The sequence below is a fragment of the Pleurodeles waltl genome, chromosome 4_1 (assembly GCF_031143425.1).
Source record: "Pleurodeles waltl isolate 20211129_DDA chromosome 4_1, aPleWal1.hap1.20221129, whole genome shotgun sequence".
In the NCBI taxonomy this organism is placed as follows: Eukaryota; Metazoa; Chordata; class Amphibia; order Caudata; family Salamandridae; genus Pleurodeles; species Pleurodeles waltl.
In genome coordinates this window covers 875,070,569-875,086,141 of record NC_090442.1, presented here as the reverse complement: position 1 = coordinate 875,086,141, position 15,573 = coordinate 875,070,569, and positions in this window count along the sequence as shown.

Genomic DNA, 15,573 nt, shown 5'->3' with positions numbered 1-15,573 from the left:
TCGACATCACTGGTCTGTGTGAATCAGGGTATGACTTTCTGAATAAATCATGACACTGGCCACCTCCAAATTAATCATTGGCATACATGTAGCAACTAATCACCTAGTTCACCTGCCCATGCCTATAGCGCAGCACTCGACTCCCAATATATGACTCTCCACCACAGAATGTCCAACTCTAACATGGAACAAAATGTCAACCTCTAGTCAAGTCATATATCAGATCATGGGCCAGCACATCATACCTTGCAATGAGTTCAACACACAGGAGTCATTCACACAACAGCTGCAAACACTACACAGGACAAACATATTAACACTTACTGGATACATCTGGGTCTGAAAATCGATCCGCTTTACCAATTGTATAGGTGCGGGCCCACCTGTAAAACATGGAAGGGTGATATGTGCTCATTGTCTGCTCACTGTACAAAACCTGGATCAACAAATGACTGTGTGTGACATTTTATATGATAGAGCAGCATATCAGGCATGTAGACACATGAACAGACATAGTCATGAAAACATGCATTGACACTGTCACTCCAGTGAGTGATAGACACACAAATGCGCACATGCACTGGCCCTAACAATTGTGTGTTGCCAAACATGAATACTCATTTTTGGGCTTAATTATTTCTAGAGGGTACTCCATTTCATCATTTGTTATTATGAAAGACATTCAAAGCCACATTCCTGGGGCACTGCAGTACCAGTGACTCAGGCATTGTGGCTTGCGCATCAAGGGACAATGAGTTACTGTGTTATGCTCATGTGGGTTGAGTTTAGTTCAGGAATTATTGTCTTTTCAATGTTCCATTATATGTGTGCCTGTGTTGTATGTAGGTTATATATTCCACACTGGCAGTGTACCCAGAGCTGTATATGCCCCCTATGACAACATGATGGCCGGGATCCTGTGTGTTACTTGATGACAATGTTACGCTAAACATGGATTGGCCATTTATCGAAATCTAACCACAAAAAGATGTATGCTGACAGTGTCTCATTTGATCATCCTTGACAGAATGCATGGGCACAGGTGTAGTCATTGCACCTAAAATGTGTTCCACTGGGCCCTGTGTACCTATATCAGGCATTGTAGATCACACTTTGCCAGATTCATTAACTTAGAATTGCCAAGTTGGATGATCTGTGGCAATACAACCAAACTGACACTGTCCGTTAATTAGAACATGGGTTAGCAAATGTCCTAAATCTGAAATCTTGATGAGGTAGGTCTCTATTTGAAAGCACCTTGGGAATGGTGGCACTCACAGGAATGCTGGCCTGCTGATCTTAGCATACCACCATGTATGTGATAGCCTTCTTACTGAGAAGCTAATAATTGTACATATGCTGCACCATATTAGCAGGGGTGTACCAAACATAAAATAACAAACTATTTTCTCACTTTAAATGTATGATGGAAGCAGTCAGTGGTCCCTTGCACAACATCATGCAAATAAATAGCTTGTGACCATGCATTCACAAAGTTCCGGGATCCCATGATGACCCATTCACTTTAGAAAATAGTTTGGCTATAAAGTGACACAGATGGAAAATGCACCAGCTCTGTACCAGCAATTGTGCCCACTGCAAAAATGTTATTGGGCCATGCTACTCAATGATAGGATTTCTACGCCTACTCTGAAAAGCCACAAGATGAACCTGTTTAGTGCTACAGCAATCTGGTAGCATCTGGGCACAATTAGGTTTGGCCATGTGAAAGGTTTTCTCTCCAGACATAAACACAGAGAAACAATTAACTTAGGGCCAGATGTTTTTGTTTTTTTATGTGTAGCCTATGCTTCATTTGTGTACGCTACAGCTATGTAAAGTAGCACAAAATATTTTGATATTATCAAGTGTGCCATACTTTAGCATCCATAAATAATTTAAATGCTGCACAACCAAAGTCGAAATATCGGCCTATGATATTAACAGAGGTTAGGAAGGTCTTTGTACATTTGGCCATAAATACTGTTCCGACACGGTTTAAAACAAAATGGGGAATACATTGGTTCCTTGTATTAGCATGTGAAATACATCCCATTCCTAATACACTCACAGGCCCTGAACCATAAAGTGATTTTTGCTGCATCACCATCATCTATTGATGCCAAAGTGGCACTAATTTACAAGATAAAGTTGTCTTTTGTAAATTTGTGCAGCTTTTGCGTCAACAAATGACGTTAATGCGTAGCAAAATTTGAATAAATTAGGGCCACTGTTTGTTCAACTTGCATTCCACATGTCCACAAACTTTGCGTGCAGCATGTCACAAAATATGCTACTGTCACTCCAGAGCATTGTACTATACACATTAGTCAAATTTGTACTCACCAACAGGGCCACCAATCACCACACCCATGTGATTCAGCAAGTCCTGTTCTCGGCCCACCAGGTCAGCCCATCGATGTTTTAACTGGTGGTTGTTGCGCTGGCTGTTGAACAGTCTTCTTAGGTGGAACAGCACCTTTGCCCACCTGATCCTCCTAGCCTCTGTGTGAAACTCCTGTATCACATTGCCCCCAGCCTCCACCATCAGGGGGAGGAAGTGGCTCACCAGCCACACAAAAGCCGCCAACTCCTCCTCACCCATTCTCCCCAGACGTGGCCTTCCCAACATCTCTACAACAATAAGGATAAGAAAGGGTAAAGAGGGAAAAACAGGGAAAGGAGGTATGGAAAGGAAACTTACAGAGCCCACAAACAGCCCAATAATACCCCAAATAACAATACCCACTAACACACTCCCAACAGTACAAAGACAAATCTAATCTAAAAAAATTATAAAAACACACTTACACTGATTAACACAGACACTTACAAAACAAACAGAATACAATGGTAAGAGCACACAGGAGACAAAAGCACAATATTCACAGACGCAACTCAATAAACAGCCACACAGTCTAGAAAAATCACAAAATGCAAAGTGAAAGTGAAAGTACACCCACTGTACCATTTCTGTAAACAGAATATCCTATTACATCACTTCCTGTCTCAAGTGCGGTGCGTTTTAATTATATTGCGTAAAATTTTATGACGCTTACGGGCTTTGCATCAATATTTTTTTGCGCATATGCATAAAAATTCCCCCGCATTCAAGGATCAATACATTTTTAATGGATAACGGATTTCATGGGGTGCGGTGTTGGAATTAACGCTAGGGACCAATCGATGTATTATGGGTGTCAGCGTCATTTTTTAATGCATATGCGTCATATTGTGACACATATGCGTCTTTTTTTACGCTTTTGCATCAAACAATCTGTCTATAACTGTGTTTGTGTCATTTTTCTTTTTTTAACATACATGCAGTCTATAACTATACAAAGATAGGATGTTATGACCTGCTATGTGTGTTCTAGTGTTTGGGCACATGTGTCAGACCACACTACTGCAGACCATAATACTCATGTTGTTGTGCCGAATTAGCTCTCTTAACTGACGCAACAGCAACACAAGCCTTTGGAATAAAAATGGGTATTTCCTAGTTTGAGCAGGTGCTGCATCAATGGAGGATATCAAGGCTACGCAACTAAACAAATAGACTCATGGCCTGTATGTATATGTCTGTGAATTGGCTATTTAAATTGTTGTTGTGCCTCTGTGTGAACGTCATAAGAAACATTTTACATAATGTGCATGTATGAATGTGTTATTATTGTGTATAACCATCAGATGCCATTCATTGAGGTACATCAGTCATGAGATGCGTTTGTTATATCTGTTGCGTCTTATGCTGTGTGTACATCTGTGACTTTGGGGACAAAACATTTCCCATTATGAACTATACACAGGATAGATAGAGGACAGTTGATAATGGCAATGTCAGAAATGTAAGCCATCACATTTAATGGTCACTTGTGTGTATACTACCCATGAGTCAGGCATTTGAACATGCTAGGTAGGTACAGTGTTTATGACACAGAGGGGGTCATTACGCCCCTGGTGGAAGGCGGAGAACCGGCGGTAAGACCGCCAACAGGATGGCGGTCTTACCTTGTGGAATTATGACCATGGCGTCATCCGCTGGTTCTCCGTTCCGCCTGCCAGGGCGGAGATGACCGCTGGGTTGGAGACCTGGGTCTCCAGCCCGGTGGCCGTCACTGTACCGCCAGCGGTATTTTGACCCGGCTTACCGCCGTGGATTTCCAGCGGTTTGAACCGCCATGAAATCCATGGCAGTAAGCACTATCAGTGCCAGGGAATTCGTTCCCTGACACTAATAGGGGTCTCCCTCACCCCACTCCGACTCCCTCCCCTACACCCCCACCACCCCTGCCAACCCCCAAAGGTGGCAGGGCACCCCTCCCCACCCCGACCCCCCAACATCACATAACTCACACACACCCGACACGCAAGCAGGCACCACCAACACACACACACACACCGACATACATGCCAACATCCACACACACAGTCAGACACGCACACCCACATCCAAACATACACGCACACATCCATACAGACATACCCACAGACATACACGCACTCATTCCCAAACATGCATCACCCCCACAAGCATACACGCACTCACACACCCCCTCTACATACTCAGATACACACCCCCATGCACGCACCCAACACACAACACCCCCCACCCCCCTCCCCTAATGGACAATCGACTTACCTTGTCTGGCGATCCTTCAGAAGGGGACGGGAGCCATGGGGGCAGCTCCGCCGACACCACACCGCCAACATAACACCGCCACGGCGAATCACAGGTCGTGATTCGTTGGGCGGTGTTCTGTTGGCGTGATGGTGGAGGTGGAGCAACCTCCACTTCCCCGCCTCCCGCCAGTATGGCTGTTGGTGGCTCTCCGTCCGTAAAGGGATGGAGAGCTGCCAACAGTCATAATACGCCAAGCGGCAAACCGCCACTACTGGCAGTCTTCCTTCGGCGGTCCTTCGGCGGTCTTGTAAAAAGACCGCAGAGGTTGTAATGACCCCCAGAGTCTCAAATCCAATCCTAAAATTTTTATGTACACCACAGTGGGAGTCATGTACATGACCTATATTTCTCCTGTGGCTGTGGAGGACCAGCAGACCATGCTGCATGTGTTCACATATTTCCAGTGGTTTATTGCCTAAGGTGTCCAGTTCAAGTATGTGGCCATGTGTACCCTGTGTCAGTATTGGCCTCCATGTTGTCATAGTTACGTGCAGGTCTAGTCATGAGTCTGTGGAGCCATTCCCTGAATTAACAGAGTATGCTTCAAAGCAGATTTGACCTAAAGCCAAAGATCAACTAACGACAAACATGGTGATAGTCTAGCTATGGCACTGCAGAACTTCAATAAGGCAGACGACAGGGCAACCTTGGTGTGCTTAAACACTTTATGGATGAGTAATAGGAAACAGGCAGCTTTCATCACAACATGTGTACACAGGTTGTGCTTGAAAATTAAAAACAACAAGTGATGGACGGAATGCTGAACATTGTCAAACACTCACCCCCAGTCATAGATCTGGGTTTAATCCATCGTTCTTTTGCTCACCATGCCACCCCAGTTTGGACCCAGCCATATGCAAATCAGTCTTGACCCTGTTCCTCATGGGAACAGTCCAGACCGAACTGCCAAGCCAGGTCCTCACTGGACCGGAAACAAGCATCCTGGGACCGGTTTCGTGGTTTCACCCCTCATCAGCCAGGCTAGCTAGAATCCAGTGGCATGGGAAGCACGGGACCCACGTCTGGGCATACCCTTCCCACTTAGGGCGACAAAGCAAAAACAACAAGTGATGGACGGAATGCTGAACATTGTCAAACACTCACCCCCGTGCTTCCCATGCCGCTGGATTCAAGCTAGCCTGGCTGATGAGGGGTGAAACCCCGAAACCGGTCCCAGGATGCTTGTTTCCGGTCCAGTGAGGACCTGGCTTGGCAGTTCGGTCTGGACTGTTCCCATGAGGAACAGGGTCAAGACTGATTTGCATACGGCTGGGTCCAAACTGGGGTGGCATGGTGAGCAAAAGAACGATGGATTAAACCCAGATCTATGACTGGGGGTGAGTGTTTGACAATGTTCAGCATTCCGTCCATCACTTGTTGTTTTTGCTTTGTCGCCCTAAGTGGGAAGGGTATGCCCAGACGTGGGTCCCGCGCTTCCCATGCCACTGGATTCAAGCTAGCCTGGCTGATGAGGGGTGAAACCCTGAAACTGGTCCCAGGATGCTTGTTTCTGGTCCAGTGAAGACCTGGCTTGGCAGTTTGGTCTGGACTGTTCCCATGAGGAACAGGGTCAAGACTGATTTGCATATGGCTGGGTCCAAACTGGGGTGGCATGGTGAGCAAAAGAACGATGGATTAAACCCAGATCTATTACTGGGGGTGAGTGTTTGACAATGTCCAGCATTCCGTCCATCACTTGTTGTTTTTGCTGTGCTTGAAAATTCCCAATGCAACAGGGAACATCAGTGCCTCTGTGCTAATTAATCTCACAGCTAGTCACCACACAATCACCATCAAAAGGTGGCAGCAGAAGTGAATCTGTGTGTGGACCGTCAGGACACAAACATGTTTTGTCCTCACATACACATTGGCAATCCTTGTTTGTTGTGCTGGAGGCATCGTACCAAATCCATGTATACAGCCATAGCACACTGTCACTGTTTGGCAATAATGAATACATGCAAAACCAGACAGGGGATGGGGGCTGGATTAGGCAATTTGAATACAAGTCCCAGAACTGAATACAATAAGTAAAATTATTAAACTATACTATCTATTTGAGGATTCATCGTAGACCTACCAGACACAATACCCCAGGAGGAAAGAGAGGGCATGGAAAGCAATTATGAGACAAATGTAACTACAGGGAACCTCTATGGTTAACGCAAAGACAGGAACCAGTCTGGCTAACAGGATGCAGGCTCTATCAGGAAAAAAACATGAACAAGGTAAATATACATTGAGCAGACTCTGACTGGGAAAAGCTGGAACAACACTGTGGGAACTAAAAACAGTTTGTGCTGTGGTCTGCAATGTTACACAATCCCCCAAGGGCTCTGGTACACAAGTGATATGAACGCCAATGCGCAACAAGGAAATTCAGAAAATTGCAGCTTCTAAGCAGTTCCAGGCAGCCGCAAGGGCAGGGCAGAGTCAAATGGCTGGTCTGCATGGAAGTGCTCACCTTCAGTCTCTCACAAGTCCTGGAGTTTAGAATCAGTTCAAAGGGCCAACTGGACCTTTCACATGGGAATCAATGGACAGTTGATTACAGGTCTTAACGACTACCAGGCAGTGCATTATCAGACCTGAAGTCCATGCAGACTGATGAACTATGACTATAGCATGCCACACTGAAGTGGGAAGCACACAGGAGTCAGAATAGGACTCTGGGTGTGTGTAGATGAAGATTCTCAGGGGACAGATAGTCCATTTACAGGGCCCCCTAGAGAAGGGTGGGGAGAGACTTAAAACATGGAGTAGCAGGACTTATTACCTGGGATGGACTGCACAGGGCATGTCTTGTGAGCAATGCTTGTCATACCTGGGGCACCCGTGCTATCCATTTTAACTTAGATGGACTCCTTGTCACACATGCTCCTTGCAAAGATAGCTGATGTCACACTTACTGCTGTCAAGGGTCTGGTCATACATTCCCGTTATCAATGCAATAGCACATCCACTGTCTCATGTATGAAACACTTTTTTACTTTATGATTGATGATTGATGGTGTCTTAGTTGTGTGTCATTTGCTGCAATGGACCATGTTGGCAACATGGATGTGTTTCATAGCTGTGGTCCTCTGATATTGCCCTTCACATGTGAAATAGACAGGATATATGTCACTTACACTGTGTGTGATGTTGGCTGTACATTCATACCCATCATATGTGATGTGGCTTTTTCAGTATCCTAATCTGTATTTCTACAATGCTCCACAATGCTAAACTCTGATTATGATTCCTAGGGATCATGTGATGCATACAAAATTACCCAGAGCATGATTGAGTGATGAAGTTAGGTGTTTAATGACATATGATAACAAAGTAGTGATGGTGACTATAGTTAGAAGAAGTTTAGTACAATGTGTTGTCTCCGACGCAATCCTGCAGCTGTGTTTGGATGTTCTCCCTCATTTTCACAGACAGCATCCTCCTCTTCAGGCAAATGGGGAATTGTCTCAATCCATATGTGTAGCAGTGTGCACTTTGCATTAGTGTCACATCCACATGTTTTCATAGCACAGTCCACTTCCTTATTGTTAGCCGGCAATGTCACCCCAGGAGTGATGTGAGATGTTGGTACTGCCTCAATAATTCCATGTTACCTTCATTAGAGTCTGCATCATCATGCTATGTGTCTCATGGTGATTGACGTGCAGCAACACACATTACACACCCCTTACACAGGACGTATTGGTTGGAAGGGTGTGTGATTGAGTGTTATTGATGTGATATTGAAAGATTCATCTTCCAAGTTGTACTGCCAGTTAAGGCCATGTCATTGTCACTGTGTGGTTTTAAATTGGTCCTGTGTGGCTCTGGAGTGGCATCTCTTGTTATTTGCATCTGTCATTTGTCCAAAGGTGTGTATCCCATTGGGTCAGCATGTCAACCATGACTACCAGTGTCACAACCTCAGTGTCTTCCTGGCCACGTGTCAATGTAGTGGTGTATGTGTTGTGTGTCCTACAGGGTTACTGTGCTGTGTATAAATTCCTAGGTTTCTGTACTTACCAACAAGTAGGCCATTGCCATATCGTCCATCCTGGAAGTGCTGACTGATGGTGCTGTGGCGGAAGATGAATGAATCATGTACACTCCCAGGATACTTTGCCACAATGTTTGTGATCAATCCACGGTGATCCACAATGGCCTGCTCATTGATGGAGTGTGTGTGCTTCCTGTTGCGGTATAGATGCTCCGTTGCAGCAGGTGGCACAATCCGTACATGTGTGCAGTCAATGGCACCAAGCACATGCAGGAAGCCATTGATTTGATAAAACCCCTGTTTGGTCTCCTTCTGCTGTGTGTTGGGGAAGCTGATGTGGTGGGGTGTGAGGGAGATGATGGCATCAAGTACCTTGGGAAGGAAGGCAAAGAATGAGGGCTGTGAGATCCCAGCAACCAGGGCACCAGTGGTTTGAAAAGAGCCACTTGCTAACATGTGCAGGACAGCTAGCAGCTTGGTCTCTGGTGGAATGATGTGGGGTGTCTGCAAGCTGGGTGCCAACTATGGCTCAGTGTGGCGCAGCAGCTGCTGTATGGCTTGCCAGTTTAGGTTTACCTCTGGATGATGCATGTTCCCTGAGGCCCTAAAGGGCTGTCCTGGTCCTGAATATCCTCTCCTGCCTTCTGCGTTGCCTTTGGGGCCCCTGTTGGTGTAGTGATAGCTGCTGCTGTTGCTCCTGTGCTCTGTGTCTTCGTGCATGCTGGATGAATACCACCTCCATGTCTTCCTTTTTGGGCTCTGATGTTGCTTATGTGAGTTTTCCTTAAGTAGTGGTGTGTTTGCCCCATTTTAATGCCTGCCCTGACCCAGGCATTACATTTTGGTGTTGGATTTGCGCCATTTTCCAGCTACGCCTACCAGCTGTGCACTTTGTTTGCACGGTTGGATAAATATGGAGCATGGGTGTTTAAGTCATTTTTCAGACAGGAATGCCTACCTTGCATCTCATTGACGCAAGGCGGTTTCACGCATCCAGAAAATGACACACACTGGGATATTTAGACATTAGACGGGTCTATCGTCAAAGTATAAATATGGTGTTAGCTTTGCGTCGAATTAGCGTTAAAAAAAACAACGCTAATCCGGCGCAAAGGGAGTATAAATATGGGCCCAAGTTTGAAAAGGCCACTTTTAGAAAGTGGGCATTTTGTTTTGCTTGACCATTCTGTGCCTCTGCCTATCTGTGTCTGGGTCAGTGTTGGAAACTGGATTATTGGTAAGGGCAGGTAGGTACCCCCACTTAGCAATAGACCGCAAGCCCCCACTATGTCCAGTCAAACTCTCAGTAAATTAATCCTTACTCAGCCCTTGACTACTTGGCCCATGAGCAGTTAGGCTTAACTTAGGAGAGAGGTGTATAAAGCATTTAAAATCATCAAAACAGTAAATAAGCAAAACACAACACTCAATAAAAGTCTAACACCAATTTATAAAATTAGGAAATATTTTTATCTTTAAAATGACACCAAAATGAAAAAAATACAATGTAGGAGATATAAATTTTTTAAGATTAAATGAAAAATATATGCTTTCTACCACCTAAAAACCAAAAGCGCCAACCAGGGACATTTGGTCGCACTTGACAGGGGCAAAGACAACAGCAGAGGCCGACCCGATGGAGCCCTGTTCAGATACACTAAGCAGGAGGCCTAGGTCAAAGTTTTACGCTCACACTTAGACACTTTTCTGAATCTTTTCTTCCTCAACATCGTGCTGTCCTCTTCAGCAAGATGATTTCAATGCAACATTGGGAGATTGCCTTTCCACGAGCCCCCGGTCATATCCTGGAAGTCTGGAACTCTGGGGCTTTCAGCGGCACGAACCTGAAGTTCAGGCTGGGCCATGGTTGAAGGTAGCTGGCTTGACCTCGACATCCGGTCAGTCCACTTATGGAGCTTTTTTTCCAAAGTTGCTAAAACTTCTCAGAACTTCTGGATCTTCTTCCAGTAATCCTTTTTTGTATCTTGAAGTGTCCACAAAATTGATCCAAGGTTCCAGTAGCTCTAAGTTGCTCCTTGGAAGTTGGAACTACAGTTCCAAGAATGCATTTGGTCAGAATCCTCAAATGGCCACTAGACGCTGGTCAGCTGGGCTCTTCTTGCAGGGGACTCTGGTCAGCTCATTTGTACCTGTAGCTTACAGGGAGTCCACACCTGTAGTTACAGAAGCAAAGCAAAGTCATTTTCTTGTCGAAGCCCAGAGTATGCAGCTCCTGTGTGTGCAGTTCTTCAGGTGCCAACCAGGGATTCTTCAGGGTAGTACTTCATCTCCAGTATCTTCTTCCATCAGGGATCTGAATTGTAGGGCAGCTCTGCCATATTTTTTCTTGCTCCTGGGTTGGGAAGCAGGGGTGTGCTACTGTCATATGAGTTGCAGGGTGACACCGTCTGGGGTGACCACTTCTTGTGAAGTGTGGCAAAAGTCAATCCCAGAAAGCAACAATCTCCAAAAATCCAACATGGAGAAAATTCATCCTTGGAGGATAGATCTGTCTGAGTCCACCCATTGGTGTGGCTAAATCTCCTTTAACACACCCCTTTCCAACCCCTCTCCTAATCAAATCATTGGGGCTCCCATCTGTCTGGGGGAGCAGAAAATGGGGGAGGCCCGGTTTCGGTTCCAAGTGGCTTTTTCCTCCATTGAAGACCAGTTTGACTAGTCTTTCCCCATCCTTCTTTGCCACCTGCTGCAGCAGTTCTCACCCCACCAGATGCTTCCTTTTTATCAGCCCAGGCCACTTCACACTTCATTAAGATCGGCTGGCTCAGGCTGCCAGAGGCTGGCCAGTTAGGAAATGGCACTACATGGCTGAATTTGGTAACTTTCAGAAAGAGTTCTAAAACTCTTTCCCTGTGCTAGTTATATTAAATTCAACATTGGCTAGTTGTAGACTTTATTACAGTGTTTCATTTGGTACCAATCTTGATGTATTTAGCTCACCTCTATTAGAAATAAGACTTTATTATTTTAAAATAAAGTCTCCTGATGTTAGCCTATGGAACCCATTGACTACAAAGGGGAAAACAAATTGGGCTGTTTTTACCCTTGATATATTTAGCGCATCTCTATTAGAAATAAGACTTTATTATTTTAAAATAAAGTCTCCCTATGTTAGCCCATGGAACCTATTGACTACAATGGGGAAAATAAATTGGGCTGTTTTTCCCCTCACCAGAGCTTATAAAACATATTTTATAAAGTCTATGCTTATATTTATATTGCACCCGTAACTTGGGGCACCTAGGGCAGACCTTAGGGGTGACTTATATCCAAAAATAAGGTGCTTTGAGACTTGGAAGCGCTTTGAATTCCAAAATTTAATTAATAGGGGTTAACTGTGACTTAAAATCAGCCTGCAAGGCAGGTGTGCCTTTACAATGATACTGGATAACACAGCAGTGCATTTATGGGTGCACTAATTATACGGGGGGCCCTAAACCTACTTGTCCTACCATACTGTATACTAGGGACTTATAGGTATGTTGTCGGAGCCAATTTTAATTAGACCTAATTTGTATACACCATTTTAAATAAGAGCACTGATCCTGGGACTGGTTAGTAGTGCCCAGGGCACAGTCAGAGTCAAAAATCACAAATATCAGCTACAAATGGGGCAAAATGTGAGGGGGTGTTAGACCTGGCATCCTTTGTGTGGTCTCCCCTGTGTTTTTTGCCTCTGCTTCCCATGTTTTGACAGTGTGCTGATGTAGGAAAGTGCCCTCTTTCTTGGCATGGTTAACCCCTTTTACTGCCTGATGTCAGTTTGTTTGACTGTGGGCTGCAGCGTATATTTTGCCACCCATAAAGAACCCAAGCAAAGGGTTCTGCAGGACTGCCATTGCAGCCTACATGAAAAGGTGCAAGCACTCCTTCACTGCCACTTTTCACTACAGAGGTCACTTATAAGTCACCGCTTTGACAGGCCTTCTAGCCTAGAGGGCAGGGTGCAAAGTACCTGTGTGAGGGCACCCCTGCACTAGCAGAGGTGCTGTTATGAACTCCAGGCCCATTTTCCCAGACTACGTGAGTGCAGGGACTCTATTTTATGTGTGTACTGGACATAGGCCAATACCTACATCCAGCTACATAATGGTAACTCTGGACATAGGCATGTTTGGTGTCAATCATGTTGGAATCATACCCAAATGCTTTGAAAAGCATTGGTTTTATGATACCCTGCAGTCTGGGGGGCTCCTTAGAGGACCCCAAGTATTGCCCTTACAGCCTTATGAGGGTTTCCACGCAGCCCAAGCTGCTGCCACCTCCCAGAAAGGTTGATGCCATCCTGTTGCTTGAGAAGCTCAAGCCCAGGAAGGCAGAACAAAGGATTTCCTTTGGGAGCGGGGTGTTGCACCCTCTTCCTTTGGCAATAGGTGTTACAGGGTTGGGAGGGGTAGCCTCCCCTAGCCACTGGCAATGCTTAGAATGGCTCATTTGGTGCCCTCCTTGCATAAACCAGTCCACACTGGTTCAGGGACGCAGTCCCTGTTCTGGCGTGAAACTGGAAAAAGGAAAAGAATGATGACTCCCCTGTCCATCACCACCTCAGGGATGGTGCTCAGAGCTCCTCCATAGGGTCCCTGGGTTTTGCCATCTTGTATTAAAGGTTGGCAGGGAACTCTGGGTGCATCTTATTGGCCAGTGCCAGCAGGTGATGTCAGAGCCCCCTCCTGATAGGTGGTCACCCCACTAGGTGACCAATCCCAGTTTCAGGGCTATTTAGGGTCTCTCTTTTGGGTGGTTCAGAAGATTTTGGATTGCAAGACTCCAGCAGGAATCCTCTGCACCCTCCACTTTGACTTCTGACTGAAGAAACTGCATCTTGACGCTCCAGGACCCAACAAGTTGCAACAAAGAAGCAAGACGCCTCCTGCAACATCGTATCCAGGGCTCCCTCCAGCAACAGCAATATTGCTCCAGTTGTGCAACCTCTGAGGACAGCCCATCTTCAGCTTGCATCTGAAGGAAGAAGGAATCTCCCTCGGGGTGAAGGAGTCACTTCCCTGCTTCTGCAGGCACCAATTGCAACGATGACTGGCTGTGTGGATCTCTTCTCCTGCTGAGCTGTGTGGATCCTGCATCACAAACGGTAGACTGAAGTGGTCCAGACGGTCCCCCCTTCCAGCTTTCCAACTTGGGTGGAGGTAAGCCCTTGCCTGCCCATGCAGGACAGTACCCCCATGCACCACGTCCTTTGCAGCTGCCAAGGCTTCTTGGCATCTTTTCGATGAGATCTTCAGTGATCCTGAAGCTCCAGCCCAAAGCACTTCATCCTGCAATACACAGCTCCTTGAGTGGTTCTCCGATGGCGAGGGAGCCCTTTCTGTAGTGCTGCATGGGCCTCTTCTGGGACTTTCGTGTCCCTGTCCTTTGGGACTCCTGTGGGTGATGCCTGGGCTTCTGTGGGTTCTCTGTGTTGCTGAGGGCCCCCTCTGGTTCCCCCTCCTTAGTAGAGTCCACCTGGTCCTTTCTCATCCCTGACAGCTCCACGTTCCGCTAACTGTGAGTTTTGCATATGCCAGGGATTGTTGGCAGAATCCGTAGATAAAACCCAACTGCAATCCTCCTTCCGGTGTGTGACATCACCTGCATCCTCCAGGGACTCGACTTTATCTTCTTGGGAGCAGGGTTGGCTCTCCTTCTTCATTGTCACCTTCATCTTTTTCACCTTCAGTCTGGTGTGGAAGGGGCTCCTGGCCTTCCTGGATTCTGCTGTGCTTCTTGGACCTGGTCCCCGTCTTCCACAGGTCCACTCGTCCAGAAATCCACTGCTGGTGTCTTGCAGTCTCTTCTGGGTTTTGCATTCTTCTTTTCTTCTAAGTGGGTGTTCTGGGGAATTTACAGTGATTTACTCCTGCTTTCCTGGTCGCTGGGTTGGGTTGCGGTACTTACCATTGGGCTTTCCTAGTACTCCCAGCTCCCCTCTACGCACTCCACTTACCTAGGTGAGGGAACAATTTTGGCATTCCACTTCTTTAGTATGTGGTTTCTGCTCCCCCTAGGGCTATTTCTCTATTGTGATTATCACTAATTGCACTGTTTTCTAACAGTTTTTATGCCTATTTCTGCATACTAGTGTATATAATTTGTGTATTACTTATCTCCTAAGAGAGGATAGCATCTATAATATTTGTTGTATTTGTGTCACCAAAATAAAGTACCTTTATCTTTGTAACACTGAGTGTTATCTTTAATGTGTATAAGTACTGTGTGACTACGGTGGTATTGCATGAGATCTGCATATCTCCTAGATAAGCCTTGGCTGCTCCTCCACAGCTACCTCTAGAGAGCATGGCTTCTAAAGATTGACAACACTACACTAATAAGAGATAGGTGGCATAAGGTGTAAGTACCTTAGGTACCCACCACACACCAGGCCAGCCTCCTCCAGCTGGACTCTGTTTTTGCTGTTTTTTGTACTCTGGGCACTTTACAACTGCCGACCAGTGCTAAAGTGCAAGTCGTCCATGTGTGAAATGTATTTGTAATTGGCTTTTCCATGATTGGCACATTTGATTTACTAATAAGTCTCTAATAAAGTGCACTAGAGGTGCCCAGGGCATGCACATCAATTACTACTAGTGGGTGTGCATCACTGATTGTGCCACCCACATGAGTAGCCCTGTAAACATGGCTCAGACCTGCCACTGCAGTGTCTATGTGTGCAGTTTTAAACAGCCAATTTATCCTGGCAAGTGTACCTGTTAGACTGACAGCCTTAGAGTGGTCACCCCTAACTTTTTTCCTGCCTCCCTCCACTTTTTGGACAGTGTTTTAGGACTCTGTGCACTTTACCACTGCTAGCCAGTGCTAAAGTGCAAATGCTCTCTCCCTTAAAACATGTTGACATAGGTCTATATATCCAATTGGCTTATTT